Source organism: Cebus imitator, unplaced genomic scaffold (genome assembly GCF_001604975.1).
Source record: "Cebus imitator isolate Cc_AM_T3 unplaced genomic scaffold, Cebus_imitator-1.0 Scaffold56, whole genome shotgun sequence".
NCBI classification, from domain to species: Eukaryota; Metazoa; Chordata; class Mammalia; order Primates; family Cebidae; genus Cebus; species Cebus imitator.
Window position 1 is genome coordinate 7,268,522 of NW_016107371.1, and position 22,220 is coordinate 7,290,741.

Genomic DNA, 22,220 nt, shown 5'->3' on the forward strand with positions numbered 1-22,220 from the left:
CCATCAAGCCTCAGTTTAGAAATCCCTTCCTCTGGGAAGCCTGTCCTGATCAATAAGGTTAGATTAGATGCCTCTCCTATGCAGTTTCACAGCACTCTGTTCAACTCTGTCACAGCACTCTTACATCGAACTGCCTGCTCACAGTTCTGTCTCATATAACAAAACAACAACCATTCACTAAACATTTCACTGAATGTATTAGTCCATTTTCATGCTGCTGATAAAGACATACCTGAGATTGGAAGAAAAAAAAGTTTAATTGGACTTACAGTTCCACATGGCTGGGAAGGCCTCAGAATCATGGCGGGAGGTGAAAGCATTTCTTACATGGCAGAGGTAAGAGAAAAAATGAGGAAGATGCAAAAGTGGAAACCCCTGATAAAACCATCAAATCTCATGAGACTTATTCACTACCACAAGAACAGTATGGGGAAACTGCCCCCAAGATTCAAATTATTTCCCACCAGGTCCCTCCCACAACACATGGGAATAATGGGAATACAATTCAAGATGAGATATGGGTGGGGACATAGAGCCAAACCATATCACTAAATAAAGTACCCTGCTTAAAGCTTTAAGTAATTATCTTCTTTAATAATAACAACAAACTAGTAAGGTAGGTATTATTGTACCATTTTGAAAATGAGAAAATAGATGTATAAGGAGGTGAAGCAGCTATCCAAGGTCAAAGAGCTTAGCACATTGGATAGAACGAAATCAAATCTAGGCAGTGTGACTACAAAGCAGGGAAAATATATTTTTGTCCCATACTAGCAGAAAGCTGGGCACTTAACATCTAAATATTTGTTGAATGACTCATTTAATTATTTCAGAGAAGAGGGAGAGAGATGAAAACTAGTGCTATACAGGAAAACTTGCTAGGGAGAGGGTGGAATTTGAGCTGGGCCTTGAAAAATGGGGGAGATTTCGATGAATTTAGAGGAATATAAAGAGCACTTGGTGTGGAGAACTTGAGTCAAGCAATGAGAACAGGCTACGTTGTGTGCCCTGGGGTCAATAAGGAATCTGTCTTAATTATAAAAAAAGAAGCAAGTTAGTGGGCATGGAGACTGGGTAGGCAGGTTGAAGTTAGATTGCGGAAGCCCTCAGAATCCAAATGAAGTCACTGAGTAGGAGGTAGAAAGCCATTAAAAAATTCTGTATATGAACATTACATATTAAGAACAGTTTTTAAGTGAAAGCATTATGGAAAAAAACAACAATCTAGACAAATTTTGGGGAATGCATATTTAAACTGATTCCAAGGATAGCTTTCAGTTTATAATTTTTATTTGGTTGACTAATGTTAATGAGTACCTTTGAAACTACCATTGCAAAATTGTAACTGAGACAGTGAAAGAGATCTGACCCAACCAACTCCATCTTTCTTCTAACCCCCAAGCTGTCCTTGTTCATCCCTGGGCATAGTCTGAACTAATTTTGGGAAGAATTTAGTTTATAGTTTAAAACAAAGATAATAACAGGTCTTTCCCAAGGCAAATCCCCTCCTTGCCTGGGGACTAAACTAGCCACAAGATTAGAAATTATGGTTTAGGGGTCATGCAGCTGGAGGCTACAAGATTCTGACCCTCCCTAAACTGCTCCTAAAATCAGTACTTGAGATATTTTGTGCACCCTGCACTTGATGTATCAGCTGGCACCACCCAGACCAATAAATTGGCTCATCTGATCTTGTACCCCACCCCACCCAGGAACTGACCCAGCATAAGACAGCTTTAACTCCCTAGGATTTCATCTCTGACCTGACCAATCAGCACTTCTGGATCACTGGCTTCCCTCCACCTACCAAGTTGTCCTTAAAAACTCTCATCCCCAACCTGTGGACTCTCTAGGTCCCTAGGAAACGATTTCTGCCTTGCCTTACAGGGGTTCTTGGGGCAGGCTGCCTGAGGTACTGGGAAAAGGCCACAGGGAGAAGGAAACCTCTAGCTGAACTTTGTAACAATTCCAATTTAATGAGAAGACTCTTGGCCAGAACTCAGGGGAAGGCATGAATCCAGTGTGCAGACTCCACAGGCAGGGAAGCACAAAAGCCCTTCTTGCTTTCACAGCTGGGAGGTGGGTAGCCAGGGGCAAGTTCTCAGCCTTGCTCACCCACTGCCTGGAAACAGACTCAGTGTCATTGCGGGGGGCAGGATGGAAGTAAGATTGTTCTTTTGGGTTGTGAGGGAGCTGGGTGAGGCCTGTGACTGTCAGCTTTCCCCCACTTCCCTGACAACCTGCATGACACAGTAGAGGCAGTCATAAGCTTTCTAGGAATATAGCTTCATTGACCTGGGAACCACACCCCCATCCTCACAGCACCTGCAGCAAGACCTGCCCAAGGAGAGTCTGAACTCAGACATACCTAGCCCTACTGCAACCTGATAGTCGTTCCTTAACCACCCTGGTAGGTGAAGACAAAGGACATATACTCTTGGGAGTTCTAGGGCCCCACCCACCACCTGATCCTCTCCATACTACCACAGCTGTTGCTCTTTTTAAAGTGCCACCTCGACCATCCTGGCCAACATGGCGAAACCTTGTCTTTACTAAAAATACAAAAAAATTAGTTGGGTGTGGTGGCACATGGCTGTAGTCCCATCTACTCAGGAGGCTGAGGCAGGAGAATTGCTTGAACCAAGGAGGTGGAGATTGCAGTGAGCTGAGATTGCACCACTGTACTACAGCCTGGGCAACAGTGTGAGACTCTGTTTCAAAAATAAATAAATAAATAAATTAATTAATTAATTAATTAATTAAAGTGCCACCTCCTGGCAGGAGATCAACAGCACAAAAACAGTACATTAAACAGCCACAACTAAGGACCCTTACAAAGTCCATTTACTCCCCCTGCCACCTCCACCGGAGTAAGTGCTAGTATCCATGGCTGAGACACCCACTGACAGTTCACATCACAGGACTCTCTGCAGACAACCCCCAGTACCAGCCAGGAGCCTGGTAGATCTGCTACGTGACTAGATCCAGAAAAGAGATAACAATCACTACAGCCCAGATCTCAGGAAGCCACATCCCTAGGAAAAGAGGGAGAGTACTACATCAATGGAACACCCTATGGGACAAAAGACTCAGAACAACAGCTTTGGGCCCTAGACCTTCCTTCTAACAGAGCCTGCCCAAATGAGAAGGAAGTAGGACTCTGGTAATATGACAAAATAAGGTTCATTGACACCCTCAAAAAAAAATCACATGACTGAGAACCTAAAAGCACATGCAATAAAAACAAAGATAAATAGTTGGGACTTAATTAAACTAAAGAGTTATTCACAGCAAAAGGAGCAGTCAGCAAAGTAAACAGACATCCCACAGAGTGGGAGAAAATCTTCACAATATACATATCTGAAAAAGGACTAATATCCAGAATCTACCATAAACTGTAATAAATTATCAAGAAACAAACAAACAAACCCAGCAAAAAGTGGGTTAAGGACATAAATAGACAATTTTTAACAGAAGATATACAAATGGCTAACAAACATATAAAAAATGCTCAACATCACTAATGATCAGGGAAATGCAAATCAAAACCGCAATGTAATATCACCTTACTCCTGCAAGAATGGCCATAATAAAAAAATCAAAAAATAATAGATGTTGGCATGGATGTGGTGAACAGGGGACACTTCTACACTGCTGGTGGGAATGTAAACTAGTACAACCACTACAGAAAACAGTGTGGAGATTCCTTAAAGAAATAAAAATAGAACCTCCATTTGATCCAGCAATCCCACTACTGGGTATCTACCCAGAGGAAAATAAGTCATTATATGAAAAAGATACTTGCACATGCATGTGTATAGCAGCACAATTCACAATGACAAAAATGTGGAACCAGCCCAAATGCCTGCCCATCAATCAACGAGTGGAGAAAGAAACTGTAGTATATATACACAATGGAACACTACTCAGCCATACAAAAGGAAATAATTAATGGCATTTGCAGCAACCTGCATGGGATTGAAAACTATTATTCTGAGTGAAGTAACTCAGGAATGAAAAACAAAATATCATATGTTTTCATTCATAAGTGTAGTTAAGCTATGAGGGTGCAAAGGCATAAGAATGACACAACAGACTTTGGAGACTCAGGAGGAAAGGGTGGGAAGGGGATGAGGTATAAAAGACAGGGTGTCGATCTGTCACCCAGACTGGAGCGCAGTGGTCTATCACGGCTCACTGCAGCCTTGAACTCCCAGGCTCAAGCCATCCTCCTGCCTCAGCCTCCCAAGTAGCAATGCCGAGGCAATTTTTGAAAATGTTGTAGAGATAAGGTCTCATTACATCATCCAGACTGGTCTCAAAATTCTGGATTCAAGCAATCCTCCTGTCTCAGCCTCCCAAAGTACTGGGATTATAGGCATGAAGCACTGCACCCAGCTAGGAGTGCTAATTATTCCTTCTTATTTGCAGAGACTCTTTGAGATTCCATGTTTAATAGAGCTAATAGCACATGTTGATGACTATATGTGAAGGCAAATGTTACATGTTGAGACAAATGGCTTTTTACTTAAGGTTAACTCCATGTAGTAAAGATAGTTTGAGAACAAACAACCTTCTGTCACTTGATCTTCCCTGGCTTAAGTAAGCTTCCAATTAGACTATCACTTAGTGGTGTCTAAGAAGAGAAAAGCTTGCTTAAAACCTAAGGAAACTCTCCTATTTGCATCTTATTTGTAAATATGTTCTATCATATTTACTCTAGACTCATCTATCTTTAATTGAATAGCTAATAGTCTTCTCAAAGATATCAAGCCCAAGCTGACTCCTGATCTTCCCTCCAACCCTGCTCCTCCTGCAATCCTTCCCATCTTGGTAAACAAGAACTGAATTCTGTCAGTTACTCCTTTCGAAAACTAGGAGTCCACTCTTACATATTCTGCCTTATATATTTCTAGTTTGCACTTGTCCACTGCTACCACACTAGTTTAATTCTCCATTATATTTTGAATTGGTTATACAACAGCCACTTATTTGGTCTTGCTTCTTCCATCCCATTTCTTTTTATAGTCTGTTCCCTAAGTGGCCAGAATAATCACGTAATTTCATCCTTCTGTTTAAACTTCTCCAGTAGCTTCACATCTCACTTACAGCAAAAGCTAGAGAATACTCAGTGGCTTAAAAGGCCTGGTACAATCTGGTAACAATTAAAAGGTCTGACAATATTGAGTATTGGGGGGTCGTGGAACACTAAGAGGTTTTGTTTTATTTACATTTTCAGTTAAATTTAATTTTTTAATTTGCTGGTGAGAGTGTAACTGGTATAGTCACTTTGGAGAGCAATCCGTCAATATCTAATGAATCTGAAAATGCCTACTCTGACAATGATTTTGCTTTTATGTTTATACCTAAAAAGTATCTTCTCTGTATAGAAAGTGACAGACAATAATTTTTATAACAGTGTTACTTGTAACAGGAAAAAGCTGGAACAATCCATCTCTATTTACAAGACATGGATAAATAAATCTTGGTATGTTTACATAATTATACACCACTTAGCAATAAAAATCATGGAACTGAAGCTACATTTATCAACACAGAGGGCCACACAGAAGGATTAATCAGTATTAATGCCTTATCTCCCAAACTGAGTAGTGGGTTTAGAGGTGTTCATTATATTAGTCCTTATCACCGTCCTAACTCTGAAATATATGACAATTTTTAAAAGAAGTAAATGGGAAATTTGTAGAATGTGCAAAAAGTGTAGCAGATGTTTTAGTTCATGGTTGTGTTGCTGTAAAGGAGTACCTGAGACTGTGTAATTTATAAAGAAAGATTTAATTGGCTCATGGTTCTTCAGGCCATTCAGTAAGCATGGCACTGGCATCTGCTGGGCTTATAGAGGGGCCTCAGGGAGCTTTACTTATGGCAAAAGGAGAAGCAGGAACAGACACATCACATGGCAAGTGAGGGAGCAAGAGAGAGGAGGGAGGAGATCCCAGACTATTTTAAACAGCTAGCTCTCCTGTGAAATAATTGAGTGAAAACTCATTCATCACCAAGAGGAGAGTGCTAAACCATTAAGGAGGGATCTGTTCCCATGATCCAATCACCTCCAACACTGGGAATCATATTTCAAGATGGACAAATCCAAATCATATCACAGAGAGAGCTTGTTAGGGGAGGGACATGAATGGACACAGAGACTGGCATGTAGAATAGTGTGTTGGGATTGAGGAACTTAATTTTCATCCCTTTCCTCTTCATTCCACTCTGTTTGTTGTGTGTGTGTGGGCAGGGGATGTTCAGGTTTTCATCTTTGCAATAGCCTCCTATTTGTTCTTCCTCCCGAGAGTCTTGTTCCCATCAATACATTTCTTGAATAGTCCTGAGTGGTCTGTGTAAACTCAAATCTGATCATGTCAGTCCCACTGCTTGGCAATCTTAAAAAACTCTTGGCACTGGTACCAAAACAGAGATATAGACCAATGGAACAGAACAGAGCCCTCAGAGGCAACACCACACATATACAACCATCTGATCTTTGACAAACCTGACAAAAACAAGCAATGGGGAAAGGATTCCCTGTTTAATAAATGGTGTTGGGGAAACTGGCTAGCCATGTGCAGAAAGCAGAAACTGGACCCCTCCTGACACCTTACACTAAAATCAACTCCAGATGGATTAAAGACTTAAACATAAGACCTAACACCATAAAAACCGTAGAAGAAAATCTAGGCAAAACCATTCAGGACATAGGCATAGGCAAGGACTTCATGACCAAAACACCAAAAGCATTGACAACAAAAGCCAAAATAGACAAATGGGACCTAATCAGACTCGACAGCTTCTGCACATCAAAAGAAAGTCATTAGAATGAATCAGCAACCAACAGAATGGGAAAAAAATTTTTGCAATCTACCCATCTGACAAAGGGCTAATATCCAGAATCTACAAAGAACTAAAACAAATTTACAAGAAAAAAACAAACAAGCCAATTCAAAAGTGGGCAAAGGATATGAACTGACACTTTTCAAAAGAAGACATACATGAGGCCAACAAACATGAAAAAATGCTCATCATCACTGGTCATTAGAGAAATGCAAATCAAAACTACATTGAGATACCATCTCACGCCAGTTAGAATGGTGATCATTAAAAAATCTGGAGACAACAGATGCTGGAGAGGATGTGGAGAAATAGGAACGCTTTTACACTATTGGTGGGAGTGTAAATTAGTTCAACCATTGTGGAAGACAGTGTGGCGATTCCTCAAGGACCTAGAAATAGAAATTCCATTTGACCCAGCAATCCCATTACTGGGTATATATCTAAAGGATTATAAACAGTTCTACTATAAGGACACATGCACACAAATGTTCATTGCAGCACTGTTTACAAGAGCAAAGACCTGCAACCAACCCAAATGCCCACTGATGATAGACCAGACAGGGAAAATGTGGCACATATATACCATGGAATACTATGCAGCCATAAAAAATGATGAGTTTGTGTCCTTTGTAGGGACGTGGATGAAACTGGAAACAATTATTCTCAGCAAACTGACAAAAGAACAGAAAATCAAACACCACATGTTCTCACTCATAGGTGGGTGTTGAACAGTGAGAGCACATGGACACAGGGAAGGGAGCATCACACACTGGGGTCTGTCACAGGGAAATAGGGGAGGAACAGCAGGGGGTGGGGAGTTGGGGAGAGATAGCATGGGGAGAAATGCCAGATATAGGTGAAGGGGAGGAAGGCAGCAAATCACACTGCCGTGTGTGTACCTATGCAACAATCTTGCATGTTCTTCACGTGTACCACTAAACCTAAAATGCAATAAAAAAAGAAAAAATAACTTCTTCTTTGCTTATACTGAGTACAAATAGATTTCTTAATATGCTATAGAGGGACCCCATTAATGTGACTCGAGCATACTTACCAATATCTGATCCCAAGTATTTCTGTCCACAGCTCTATTCTTGCTCATGCTCCTCCTGATCATGATCATCCTTACACCTGCCGAACACCAACATGAGACATAGATTATGGGACTTCTAGTTTCTCTAGGGGTAGCAAGTCCTTCCTTTCTCTGTATTCCTATAGAATTTTCCACATACATCTTTTATAGCAGCTATACTGTGTAGCATTTTTATTAGGTAATAGTTATATTTCTGTCCTCAATACAATCTACTAAAAGTCACAGATTGTAGTTTTTTGTTGTTGCATTTTGTTTATTTCTTTGTTTTAAAATCTTTACACAGTTCCTGGCAAGATATTTAACACATAGGGGTGCTAAGTAATTGCAGAATTAAGGAAAGAATAAGTAGATGGTCCTTCTTTCTTTCTCCCTCTTTCCTCCCTCCCTCCCTCCCTCCCTCCCTTCCTTCCTTCTTTTTCTTTCTATTGTTGTTATTTTGAGACAGGGTCTCGCTCTGTTGTCCAGGTTGGAATGCAGTGGCAAAATCATGGTACACTGCAGCCTCAACCTCCCCAGACTCAGGTGATCCTCCAGCCTCAGACTCCTGAGTAGTTGAGACTACAGGTACACACCACCATGCCTAACTAATTTTTGTAGGGATGGGGCTTTCTACAGAAAATAGGGAAATGTTGCCCAGGCAGCCTTCAATCTCCTGGGCTCAAGTGATTTGCCCACCTCGACCTCCCAAAGTGCTGAGATTATAGGCATGAGCCACCATGCCCAGCTCAGCCGCCTTCTTCATTTTTAAAAGTATTTTTATTTTTATTTAGATCTTCCTTCAAGAAAGAGAGAATGTACGTCTTATTTAGCAAAATTGTAAGTGATAAGAATAGAATGTCAGGTAAGTTATAAACCCAGTTTCAAGTTCTTAGTTATTCAGTTGCCTTTTCCCATTATTTAAAATGCTATTTAGGCTTATATGTACTTTCAACATTTACTGACTAGTTTCAGAAAAGATAAAAAGATTCATTATTTTGTTCATGTTAGCTAAGAGTAGTCAAGAGTTGAACTGGTTCCCTTGCTAGGGTAATTCAAAACTGCTACACTCATGAGATACCAGCATATTTAAATTCATTTTTGAAAGTCTGAATTAATAGAACATTAGCTTTTTTTTTTTTTTTTCCTGAGAGGATATATAAGAAGTTGTGGCTGTCTCCCTTACTCTCTGGATTTGAACTGGTGATACCTGGAAACAAATGATATCATTACAGGGCTATACTACAATGAATGGGGAGTATACTGGGATGATAACACCTGTGCAGGAAAGTCTGCTTTCCTTAGTTTTTAAATTTTTGCACATCAACTTATTTCACAATTTGGAGAAAACAAATTACTGCTTCTCCATTGGCTTCCAGGACAATTGAATGTGGTAATTTGTATTTTTGAAAATATGTCAGTTTGGACATATACTTCAAACTGAACAAACTCCACATTTTAAAAATCACTAGCTATTATTCAAGCTCCAACTTCCAAATAGCTTGAATATTAAGAACCGGTTTTAAAAAACCAAATCCACAAAGTACTCCAGGAATTGTAAATCATTCCTCAATTGTCAACCACCAAGACACTTCAATTTAGAAAAGAATCAAGCGACTTTCCAGTTATTCAAGTCTAAATATCTTAACCCACTTTCAGATGGAGGACAAAACATTCTAAAGAAATGAAAAATGTAACAACACTCACTCTTTTTTTTCCTTTGGAAAGCTTTTTATACATTCTTTATGAGACAGATATTATAAAACTGAGTTACTAGTTATTACTGATAGAGGTGAGAGGGAAACTGATGATCTCAACAGAGCTGAAGGAAAGTTGTCTAAGTAATCAAAATTCCAGACTTCCATTTAGACTCCTGAATAGTTTCCCCAAATTTTTTTAAGGTGGTTAAGTCCATCTTCTGCATTATTTCTCAAATGCATTATGATATTGTTACCATGTGTGTTTTCATTTTTGTTACTGGTTTTATAATTTACCCTAATTGAATGAAAAATGAGGGCATGAAGTAAAGCATGGGAGTTCTATTCTTTTTCTCCTTTAACCCCACACATTAAGTAAAGACTTGCCTCATACTGATTTTTGTAGCATTTTGTAGGAGGCCCCTATCCAGCAATCGTTTTTTGTGACTTCCAGACAACTGCCAGCCATATTCTTGCTTGGGAGAAATGGAGGACTTTAGAAAATTGCAAATCAAGACATCAAGCTATATAATCTTTTAGTTCTGTGTGATGAAGTCCCAGTCCAAAGCAAAATTTCACCGTCAGTATTCATGACACATCTAGCATATTTTGATTATTTAAAAAATATTTTCCTTTATCTTTTTCAAATATATCATTTGAATTAGAGGGCAGTTATTTGGTATTGCTATAATTACCAGCTTTACAAATAACCAGTTTCAACTCATTGTGGGAAGTAAGGAATATTAAATTTGTATTGTAACTTGTGATACATTTCAATATTCCTATTTGACAGATTAACTTATAATGTTAGGACTTTAATGATTTCAAACTTATAGTAGTTGCTTTTAGACAAACGATATTGAGGAATTGGGAAGGAGAAGAGAAATACCAATTCTTTCTTGTAAACACATTTGTACGATTTGAGTTTCTGGCCATACAGATGCAACTCTCATCAACATTTGTTGTTTTGTTAAAAATTTTATTTCAAATCATATTAGAGATACTAATTGCAGAACATTTGCTCTCCCAACAAAGGCAAAAAGAATTAAATGGCTTATGTAAACGTTCCAGATGTGTTAGATATGGCAGAGTTGGGAAGAGAATAAAAAAACAATATTCCAGTATTTTCCTATACATGGCTTTCTCTACCATATCACATTTAGATCTGTTTACAAATAAATTTTTATTTCCAATACCTATCTCAGGGTTTTCTTTGTGTTTTATTCCTAGATAGCTAACCAGTGTTTATTTTATTTGAAGCACATTTTAACGACTCTTGATTACATTTTTTCCAAAAATGATTTTCTCTACTGACAACTGAAACTCAAGTGATAATTAAACAAAGGAGACTTTAAGAGTTCTTCCAGAACCAGGGTCATTGGTGACATTTCCATAAATCACACACAAACTCAACAGAGGCCAATTTACAGAGACGTCTCACTCTAATAAGCATACTATACAGAGGTTAAAATAGCCCTGTTGTATTTATCTTTCACTATGCAGCTTACCAAAACCAAATTTCTGTCATCAACAATTATTAATCATCCATATCCCACAGAGAATTTTAATAAAGCATATTATGAACCTGGGGGTGGTGGTGGTGGTATGAGAAAGACACAAATGTGATCCAAATTTATAAAAGGAGTTGGGGGTCCCTATTACTCCACCACATCTGTTTGCCACATGTGCATAAATCACATCAATGTTTTGAACATTTCTCCTAACACCTTCCTGTCACTTCAGTTTTATAGTTCATAATTCTACCCCTCATCCTCACAAAAAGAAAAGAAGAGAAAAGTTTCTCATTATTATATTTCAGGCTTGACAGTGACATTTGACCAAGTATTAAGTCAACCAATTACATGTAAGGGCTGGTGCCAGGGGACTCTCCAATTTCTTGAGATTTGGTCACAGCAAGCAAAAGTGGTAGTGAAACTCCTCGTTTATTCTAAAGGAACAGTGTAATAATGTGAAGACACCAATGACCACCACTGCCAGATGAAAAGAAAGCTGCATTTTGAGTCTGAATCCATGAAAAAGAATTGCCAGAAAGAAAGGTGCTAACTTAGAAAAAGATGTTTTTCCTTGCAAATGGAATCCTCAGATGCACCATGCACACTACTCTGTTTATTTTCATTTTCCAGTGATGCTAATGCATGTCTACATATAGTGCAATGCCTGTTCTCCAGGAATTTGCTATCTGAGACAACCGTGACATGTAAAGACAGAGCAACAAGATCTAAAGCTGCATTTTTTGGACAGTTTATATGATCCACTGGTTTATTTAATGGAAATAAAATAAGCAAACTGAGCATACAAAGAAACTCAAATTAGCCAGGTGGTATCATATAGATAAAACTGAAATTTCTGATGAAAATGGTTGGTTAACATACCCAACCACTTGCTCCAAACGCACTGTACTGCTGAATAGATTTAACAACCTTGAAAACCGGCATATACATATCTCAATTTAAAAACAAAAAAGGAAAACTACGTGGTACCAGAAATGAAGAGAGTCAATCTGAAACTTGAGGAGTGAATGGGAGCTAATGCCATATGGCCTATAATGTTACTGAACCTGGACATTCTCCTAAGTTACTGAGGTTTTAACCTAAGAGTAGAGAGTTGAGAGGTAAGGCAGAAGTTGAGTTTGCAGGCGTGGTGGCATGGGAAGTTACAGTTGCAATCCCAGCTAAAAATTGATACCCTAGAAAAAGACTATAAATTTCTTCCCATTGAAATGGAGATTTGGGGAGAAAGATGGGCTGACTGTCCTAAGTCATGGTTGAAAACTAATATTCTCGGAAAAATCTAAACCAATACTCTGTGAATATTGGGTTGAATTCACATATCAAGCTTGATTTAAAAAAATCTGAAGTCAAGAAATTATTGTAGAAACTAGTTGAGAGACTATTGGGCTTGGCAGAGGTAGACAAAAACCACCAAAGTGATAACTTCACAATCCTGAACTATGACACATCCTTGGAAGGCAATTTCCTCTGAAGATAGGTCCAAAGTCTAAAATTTGAAATACTCAAGAAAACAGATCTTGTTAGAGCCAAGAGTCTCTTTTTAAATCATATATATATTAATAATAATATATATATTAATAAATGGAGTGGGATCTCACTATGTTGCCCAGGCTGGTCCCAAACTCCTGGGTTCAAGTGATCCTTTCACCTCAACCTCCCAAAGTGCTGGGATTACAGGCAAGAGCCACTCTACCTGGCCAGAGCCAGGAGTCTCAACAAATGAGAATTCATATGCTAAAGCCAATAGATTACAGGACAACGTGAAAACAAATTTACTTTAAATGTTCAAAGATATAAAGAAGGAAGAAATAAAAATCATAAGGATAACATTCCTTAAAAGTGGCAGTTTTGAAAAAGAATAAAATGAAAACCCTAGAAATGAAAACTATAACTGAAAGAAAAATCTTAATATATAAACTTTATACAGTGTATTAAATACAAATAAAGAGGGAGAATTAGTAAATGTGAAAACAGATCTGAGAAATTAACCTTATATGCAAGAGAGAGATATGTAGGTGGATAGAGGATAGATAAGTAGATATATATAGATATGTATATGGTTCAGTAACATGGTACCTAACATATTATATGCATGTTATTCCTGAATTTATTAATTATGAATTCATTGATGAATAAATAAATTATATTAGAAAAAAGAAGAAATATTGAGGATGGAATGAAAATCTCCAACATATGTTTAATAACTCTAATACATATTCTCTCTAGAATGAGAAATTAGGAGAGAAACAATATTCCAAAACTGAAAAACAACCAAACACTTCTGATATTTATCATATAGAAACAATAAGAAACAGTTCAATGAGAAAAAAAGGATAAACAAAAGCCTCACAATTGAATTCAAAGGGATTGCATGGATTCATTTGAAAGTTGGTACAACTTTAAAAATGGTGAGGGGAAATTCAGCTTTGAGATAATGCTAGAAAACATTTAGTATCTTCCACATCAAAAAGTGCTCTCTCTATTTTTAGAGATATTACAGAACCTATATATCATTTTCACAAAATTTTCCCCATTCTACCATGTTTAATAATTTTTTGAGTACATGTATTTTTTCTTGTATTTTGAGTACTTGTATTTTTTTTCTTCTGGATCATAAGAATTTGAAGGCTTGAATAATGTTACTCATTTTTGGCTTTCCCCATGTACCTACCATGCCTTTTACATAGTTGAAACTCATTAACATTGCTTTGTATATAAAGAGATAAAAATAATTCTTCTAAGAATATCTTCTATCAATGTGATAAGAGCTGCTTAAATTCAGTAGTACTTATCCTTCCTGTCACAGAGAAAGAAAAACATCCTCTTTTACCTTCTCACCCCACCAAACAGAGACCAGCCAGGAGCCAAGACTAAGATTTATCAAGGAATGTATGCCTCCAAGTTTTTAAGGTGAAAGTCTTCAGATGTTTCAAAAATAGATCCTTCTAACAAAAACTCAAATGTTCTTAGTTTTGAAGGTTTCAGACTCATAAGTTGCATCACCTCATCATTCAGCCATGAAGCTGGCTCCTTTGTTCTTCATTTAAGAAGTGTGTTATTTTGCAGCATATGCCATAATCAAGAATTTTAGTGGATCTTGGTTCTCTCCAACCACCCATTGTACCTATAAAAAAGAGACAATGGGATAGAATACTCACTGAGGCTTATTCTTACTGAGGTTTTCCATTTTCCATGTTTACTTCTATCTTTTCTCTCCCATAACTTGATTGCTTCTCTGCATCTCTCATTACTATGTGGCAGAAGACTGGGTGACAAATCATTGTCTAAATATTATCCATTAGTTATCCATTAAGCCAAAGACAGCTTTCTTTTAAAGAATGGCTTAAAAACTGCACCTTACTCTTTGTGTCAAACTCTTTAAGTGCCAGATGGTTTCATTTCAACATTGTTGCTGATCTTCCCATGACACTTGCCAGGAGAAAGTTTGAGACACCTCTTCACATGTTTCTTGAAGTAGTCTCTTGATACTTAGGAAACTTCTCCAGCTGTAACCCAGTAAAGATAATACCTTGCAAACCATAAATAAAATGGCCTCAACTAACTTCACATCAGGAGATGAACAGTCTATAGGAAGGATTTTTTTCTTTCTTTTTGTAAAACTCAACAAATAAGATGGCACAAAATTGAAGTATAGGGTGTGATTCTCACTCTGCTTTCACATTAGAATCATCCCAGATCAATTAAATTTGAATACCTAAGGAAGGGAAGATTGAGACATATACCATTATTTTTTTAAACTTCTTTGGTGATTCTAATGTTCATCAAGGTTTAGAAACAGTGCTATGCACCTACTGGGAGGGGTATCATATTTGCTCCTTAAAATAAAAAAGCTACACATGCTTATTGTGTTTTAAAAGATAGCTACAGATAACCAAAAAGAAGACAACCAAAATTGATGTGTAATCTCAATTTCTAGAGATAAAAAGTGTTAAAGCCTGGGTGTACATTTTTCAGTACTTTACTTTGCATGATTGTGTGAAAACATGCATGCAAGCATAAGCGGTTTTTGTTTCTTGCACTTTTTTTTTCACTTCAAAAATTATAAAAGTATTTAGGCTTATAATTCCATCGAGAAAATAGCTGATGTAGGAAAAGGGTCAATGTAATTCAGTCTTTAGTTATATAATATCTCACTAAAAAAGCCAAATCTATCATTAGAATGACTCTATTAACAGGAAAGCATTATCTGACTTATTCCTTGTTTCTTCCTGTCCTGTCTTTTTGCTTTCGCATAGGTGAATTCATGAAAGAGATTAAATAGGGCAAAATTGGAGCTCTCACGTTATACATTGCTGTTGGAAATGTAAGGTTGTGCAGCTCCTTTAGAAAACAAATAGTTCCTCAAAAAGTTAAACACAGAACGACCAAATGACATGGCAATTCCACTCCTAAGCATCTACCCAAGAAAAACATAAAACATACACCTACGAAATCTTGTACATAAACGTCTAAAGCAGCATTATTAATGACAGCCAAGATGTTTAAATAATCCAAATGTCCATCAACTCATTCAATGATAAATAAAAATTGTATTCCATCATACATACTACAATAGAAATGACCCTTGAAAATATTAGGCTAAATGAAAGAAATAAGTCACAAAAGACCACACATTGTATGATTTAATTTATTTGAAATATTCAGGATAGGAAAATTCATAGAGACAGAAAGTAAACTAGTGGTTGCTTAGAATTGGGGTCAGGAAAAAGGAGAATGGTGACTGATTGCTACTGGGCTTTGGGTTTCTTTTAGGGATGATGAAAATGTTTTAAAGTTAGATTGTGCTGATGGTTGAACAATGCTGTAAATATGTCTTTAAAAACACTGAATGGTGCACTTTAAATGGGTGAATCGTACGGTACATGAGTTATTTATCAATAAAGTTGTTAAAAAAAAAAAAAAAAGAAAAGAGACATAGAGGCCAGGCACAGTGGCTCACAGCTATAATCCCAGCACTTTGGGAGGCTGATGTGGGCAAATCACAAGGTCAAGAGATTGAGACCAGCCTGGCCAACACAGTGAAAGTTTGGTCTCTACTAAAAACACAAAAATTAATTGGGTATGGTGGTGCATGCCTGTAGTCCTAGCTACTTGGGAGGCTGAAGCAGGAGAATTGCTTGAACCTGGGAGGTGGAGGTTGCAGTGAGCCAAGATCATGCCACTGAATGCCAGCCTAGAGTGAGATTCCATCTCAAAAAAAAAAAAAAAAAAGGGATAGAAACCAAAATCCCTTATTTTACATTTTAGTGTTCTAACTTGACCATTTACTGCTTTTTTAAAAGAGATATTAGTCTGTTTTCATGCTGCTGATAAAGACATACCCAAGACTGGGCAATGTGCAAAGAGGTATAGTTGGACTGACAGTTCCATGTGGCTTGGGAAGGCTCACAATCACTGTGGAAAGCAAGTCACATCTTATATGGATGGCAACAGGAAGAGAGAGCTTGTTCAGGGAGACTCCCATTTTTCAAAACTATCAGATCTCATGATATTTATTCACTATCATGAGAACAGCATGGGAAGCACCTGCAGCCATGATTCAATTACCTCCCACTGGGTCTCTCCCACAACACATGGGAATTCAAGATGAGATTTGAGTGGGGACACAACGAAAGAAACCATATCATTCCACTCTTGGCCCCTCCCACATCTCATGTCCTCACATTTCAAAACCAATTATGTCTTTCCAACAGTTTGCCAAAGTCTCAACCCATTTCAGCATTAATTCAAAAGTGAGGTCCAATGTCTCATCTGAGACAAGGCAAGTCCCTTCCACTTATGAGCCTGTAAAATCAAAAGCAAATTAGTTACTTCCTAGATACAATGTGGGTACATGCATTGCATAAATATAGCCATTCCAAATAGGAGAAATTAGCCAAAACAAAGGGGCTACAGGCCACATGTGGGTCTGAAATCTAGCAGGGCAGTCAAATCTTAAAGCTCCAAAATGATCTCCTTTGACTTCATGCTTCACATGCAGGTCATGCTGATGCAAGAGGTTCCCATGGTCTTGGGCAGCTCAACCCCTGTGGCTTTGTAGGGTACAGCCTCCCTCCCAGCTGTTTTCACAGGCTGGTGTTGAGTGTCTGCAGCTTTTCCAGGCACATGATACAAGCTGTCAGTGGACTTGCCATTCTTGGGGAGGATGGTGGCCCTCTTCTCATAGCTCCACTAGGCAGTGCCCCAGTGGGACCCTGTGTGGGGGCTCTGACCCCATATCTCCCTTCTGCACTGCCCTAGCAGAGGTTCTCCAGAGCCCCACCCCTGTAAGCAAACTTTTGCCTGGACATCCAGGCATTTATATACATCTTCTGAAACCTACGTAGAAGTCTCCAAACTTCAATTCTTGACTTTGGTGTACCCGAAGGCTCAACACCACATTGAAGCTGCAAAGGCTTAGGACTTGCACCCTCTGAAGCCACAGCCTGAGCTATACATTGACCCCTTTTAGTCATGGTTGGTGCGGCTGGGACACAGGGCACCAAGTCCCTAGACTGCACAGAGCATGGGAACCCTGGGTCTGGCTCCTGAAACTATTTTTTCTTCCTAGCCCTCTGGGTCTGTGACGGGAGGGGTTTCAACATCTCTGACAGGACCTGGAGACATTTCCCCATTGTCCTGGTGATTAACATTTGGCTCTTCCTTACTTATGCAAATTTCTGCAGCCAGCTTGGATTTCTTTTCCAAAAATAAGATTTTCTTTTCTATTGCATTGTCAGCTTGCAAATTTTCTGAACTTTTATACACTGTTTCCCTTTTAAAAGTGAGCCTTTAATAGCACTCACGTCTCCTCATGAAGGCTTTGCTGCTTAGAAATTTCTTCCACCAGATACCCTAAATCATCTCTCTTAAGTTCAAAGTTCCACAAATCTCTAGGGCATGGGCAAAATGCTGCCAATCTCTTTGCTAAAACATAACAAGAGTCATCTTTGCTCCAGTTTCCAACAAGTTACTCATCTCCATCTGAGACCACCTCAGCCTGGATTTCATTGTCCATATCATTATCAGCATTTTGGTCAAAGTCATTCAACAAGTCGCTAGGGAATTTCAAACTTCCCCATGTTTTCTCATCTTCTTCTGAGCCCTCCAAACTGTTCCAACCTCTGCCTATTGCCCAGTTCCACAGTCACTTCCACATTTTTGGGTATCTTTTCAGCAGCACCCCAGTCTGCTGGTACCAATTTACTGTTTTAGTCTGTTTCCATGCTGCTGGTAAAAACATAAACAAGAAGACTGGGCAATTCCCAAAAGAAAAAGATTTATTGGACTTACAGTTTCACATGGCTGGGGAGGCCTCACAATCATGGTGGAAGGCAAGGAAGAGCAAGTCATATCTTATGTGGATGGCAGCAGGCAAAGAGACCTTGTGCAGGGAAACCCCCATTTTAAAACTATCAGATCTTGTGAGCCTCATTCACTATCATGAGAAAAGTGCAGGAAAGACATGCCCCCATAATTCAGTCACTTCCTCCTAAGTTCTTCGCATGACTCATGGGAATTCAAGATGAGATTTGGGTGGGAACACAGCCAAACCATATCAGAGATCCATCCCCTTATTCTTCCTTTCCTTCCTTCTCCCTATAGCTCTTTTAAAACTGAGCTGATAAGTAACTCTTTACCATCTGGTGGTTGGGCAATGATAATATCTACTTAGTTCTAGCTTAAAAGACATTTGATATTACAAATTTCAATGTCTTCAGAGGCTCAACTTCAAACTTAAAACAAAAAGGAGATCTGAGTGAAGACTATGTCACTAAAAGATGCCATCAATATTTGATATTAAAATAACTATTTTCAGGACTTGAATTCTTGGAACATATTAATGGCACCCAATTAGCTGGGTTTCTGGTTTGTTTTTTATTCTGTCGGCTGAAAATACACCTTAAAATAAACTTCATGTTATTCCAGAAAAAAAAAAAAACATTCTCGTTAAAAAATTATATTATCAGAATTCAACTTCCTAAAAATACATTGGTACATAATAACTTAGATTGGCAATGGGTTGAGAGGTGAGAAAGAGGAAGTTGGGGTTGCTAAGAGTACACTTGGGAGTTATGAAATTGAGTAGCATTTTGTATCAATAAGGAGGGATATAACAGCAAATGCCTACTTCTTTTCTGACTCTGTGTTGTGGTTAACTTGATTAAAAGTAAAGTCTGGAGTTAACTTGAGATTCAGGGTTGTAATAAACTGGTCAAACTCAACTATTATTTAAAATTGCACTTGGACACTTAGAAATAGCAATTTGGGGCCTTCTGGGGGGTTTTCTTTCCCCTTTTGCTTTCAAGTGTTAGAAAATAATGTGAAATTTTCTGGCCAATCATAAATTAATGGAATATGTATAGTAAGAAGTCAACCACCAGTTAATCTTCCAGGGCAAACATCCCAGAACTGGTGGGTATATTTCCTTAGAATTAAAGTACAAGTTGAAAGCCTCACAAAGTGGGGTAAAGCATGCATTGATCTTAGTAAAACCCCAAAAGCATTTCCCATAATTTTTAGGTTGGAAGTCATGTAATAGCAACTGTGGAGGAAAAGGTAATTTAAAACAAGTTGTACAGTCCATTGAAACAGAAGGGTCAATATTAAAGTTGTAATCATGGGCCATTCAAGATGAGTCTCCTATAGAGAAAAACAACGGTATAAAAAGAAATGATATATTATACTGTGACAGTTCTGTGACATGAACTATCATTGTCTCTCAGAGGCATATGCCTTTAACTCATGCTGTGCTCATTCCTTTTGAACAAAAAGCCCAGAAATATTGGGTCTTGCCAAAATATAATTCTAACAGTTTGTGGTCTCCAAACTTTATTACTTGACTTTATTTTTTAGAGAAGTTTTTGGTTTACAGAAAACATGAGCAGAAATTACAGTGTTTCCACATGTCACTTCTACCTACTCTATCCTGCATACAGTTTCTCTTGTTAACATCTTGCATTAGGGAAGTACATTTGATACAATTGATGAACCAATATTAATACACTATCACTAACTAAAATTCAAAGTTTATATTAGGGTTAATTCTCTATGTTGTATAGTGCTGCAGGTTCTGAAAAATGCACAATGATAATGTCACATATATAACATTGGAATATCATACATAATAATTTCACTGCCCTAGAAATCCTACATGTTCCACTTATTTATTCTTCCTTTCTTACTCTAAAGTTCTGGAAATGAGTGATCTTTTTGCAGTCTCTACAGTGTTGACTTTTCCAGAATGCCTTATAGTTGGAATCATATGGTAAGTAACCGATCAGATTGGCTTATTTTACTTAGTAATATGCACTTAAGGTCCCTTCATGTCTTTGTGGCTTAATGACGGATTTCTATTTGTTGCTCAATGGTACTCCATTAAATAGATGTAACAAATTTGTTTATCCATTCACCTTCTGAGGAACTTCTTGGTTGCTTCCAAGTTTTGGCAATTATAAATAAAGCTGTTATAAACATTTTTGTGCAGGTTTTTGTGTGGACTTAAGTTTTCAGCTCAATTGGGTAAATATCAAGGAGTGTGATTACTACACTGCATGTTAAGAGTTTGTTTAGTTTTGTAAGAAAATGTCTTCCAAAGTGGCTACACCATTTTGCATTCCCATCAGCCAAGAATGAGGGTTCTTGCTGTTTCACATCCTCAACAGCACTTGGGGTTGTCAGTGTTTTGAATTTTAGCCATTCTAATAGTTGTGAATGATGTTATCTCATTGTTGTTTTAATTTGCAATTCCTTAATGACATGATGTTGAGCATCTTCTCATAGGTTTATCTGCCATCTGTATACCTCTGGTGAGGTATCTTTTCATATCTTTTGCCCACTTTCTAGGCTGTTTGGTTTCCTATCGTTAGGTTTTAAGGACTTTTTGTATATTTTATATACCAGTCCTTTATCACATATGTGTTTTTCTTAATACGTTCCCTTAATACTATCTTTTACAGTAGCAGAAATTTTGAATTTTAGCATTTTCTTTTTTTTTTCTTTCGTATTTCCTATCTCTCTGCTTGTATTACTCATCTGTTCTTGCATGTTGTCCACTTTTCAACTATACCTTTTAGAGTATTATTCATAATTATTGTATATTCCTGGTTTGATGATTCCAAAATCTCTGCCATATCTGAGTGTCTGAGCCTGGTTCTGATGCATGCTTTCTTTCTTCAAACTGTTTTCATATTTATTTTTGTTTTCTTTTTTTTGAATTTGTTCATGCTTTGTACTTTTTTTGCTGAAAGTCCAGAATGATGTATCAGGTAAAAGGAATCAAGGAAAATGGGACTTAATGTGAGATTTTATGTTTGTCTAGCTAAGAGTTAGGTTGTGTTTACTGTGTGCTGTAGCTGCAGGTGTCAGCGGCTAAAATTTCCTCCAGTGTTCTTGTTTCTAGCTTATCTTTTGTTTTTGAGTTTTGTAGCGACTCCTTAAATAGGATCTGAATCTTGTAGTTCTTTTAGTTATAATCAATTATTATTATTAAGAGCCTGACTGCAGGGTTGGTAAGGTATGGGTAGAGGTTATGCATTCTGTAGTCCTATAATTAGTTCCTAGTCTTTTAGTGAGCCTGTGCCTCTGGACTGCGACCTTCACAATTGCTTCTCAGCTTCCCTCACCATGCCCCTTAGGTGAGACAAGACAATTAAATGGGGCTGGGGTTATTTCCCTTCCCCCAAAGGTCAATTAGGTTCTGGTAAAGTAGTTTATTTTCTTTCCTTTCCTTTTCTTTTCTTTTTGAGAAAGGATCTGCCTCTGTCACCCAGGCTGGAGAGCAGCGGCACAATCACAGCTCAATGCAGCCTCGACCTCATGACCTCAAGTGATCCTCTCACCTCAGCCTCCCAAAGTTGGACACCACGGACCTCCATGGACACCATCTCCAGCTACTTATTTTTTTATTTTTCGTAGAGACAGGATTTTTACCATGTTGCCCAGGTTAGTCTTGAACTCGTGGGCTCAAATGACCTACCCACCTTGGCTTCCCAAAATGCTGGGATTATAGGTGTGAACCCCTGCATTTGGCCAAAAATAGTTTCAGGAAAGTCCTTTGTTAAGAAAAGCAGA

At 38.0% G+C, this 22,220-nt stretch overlaps 1 long non-coding RNA gene across 1 annotated transcript; it reads right to left on the reverse strand.

Annotated features, from left to right (window-relative positions):
- Positions 1 to 2,487: 2,487 nt before the first annotated feature.
- Positions 2,488 to 7,979, reverse strand: LOC108304693. The gene is made up of 3 exons (XR_005200347.1): positions 7,904 to 7,979; positions 2,543 to 2,552; positions 2,488 to 2,497 (listed from the first exon to the last, which is right to left on the reverse strand). It is a non-coding gene; the product is annotated as an uncharacterized LOC108304693 (long non-coding RNA).
- Between the last annotated feature and the right edge of the window lie 14,241 nt (positions 7,980 to 22,220).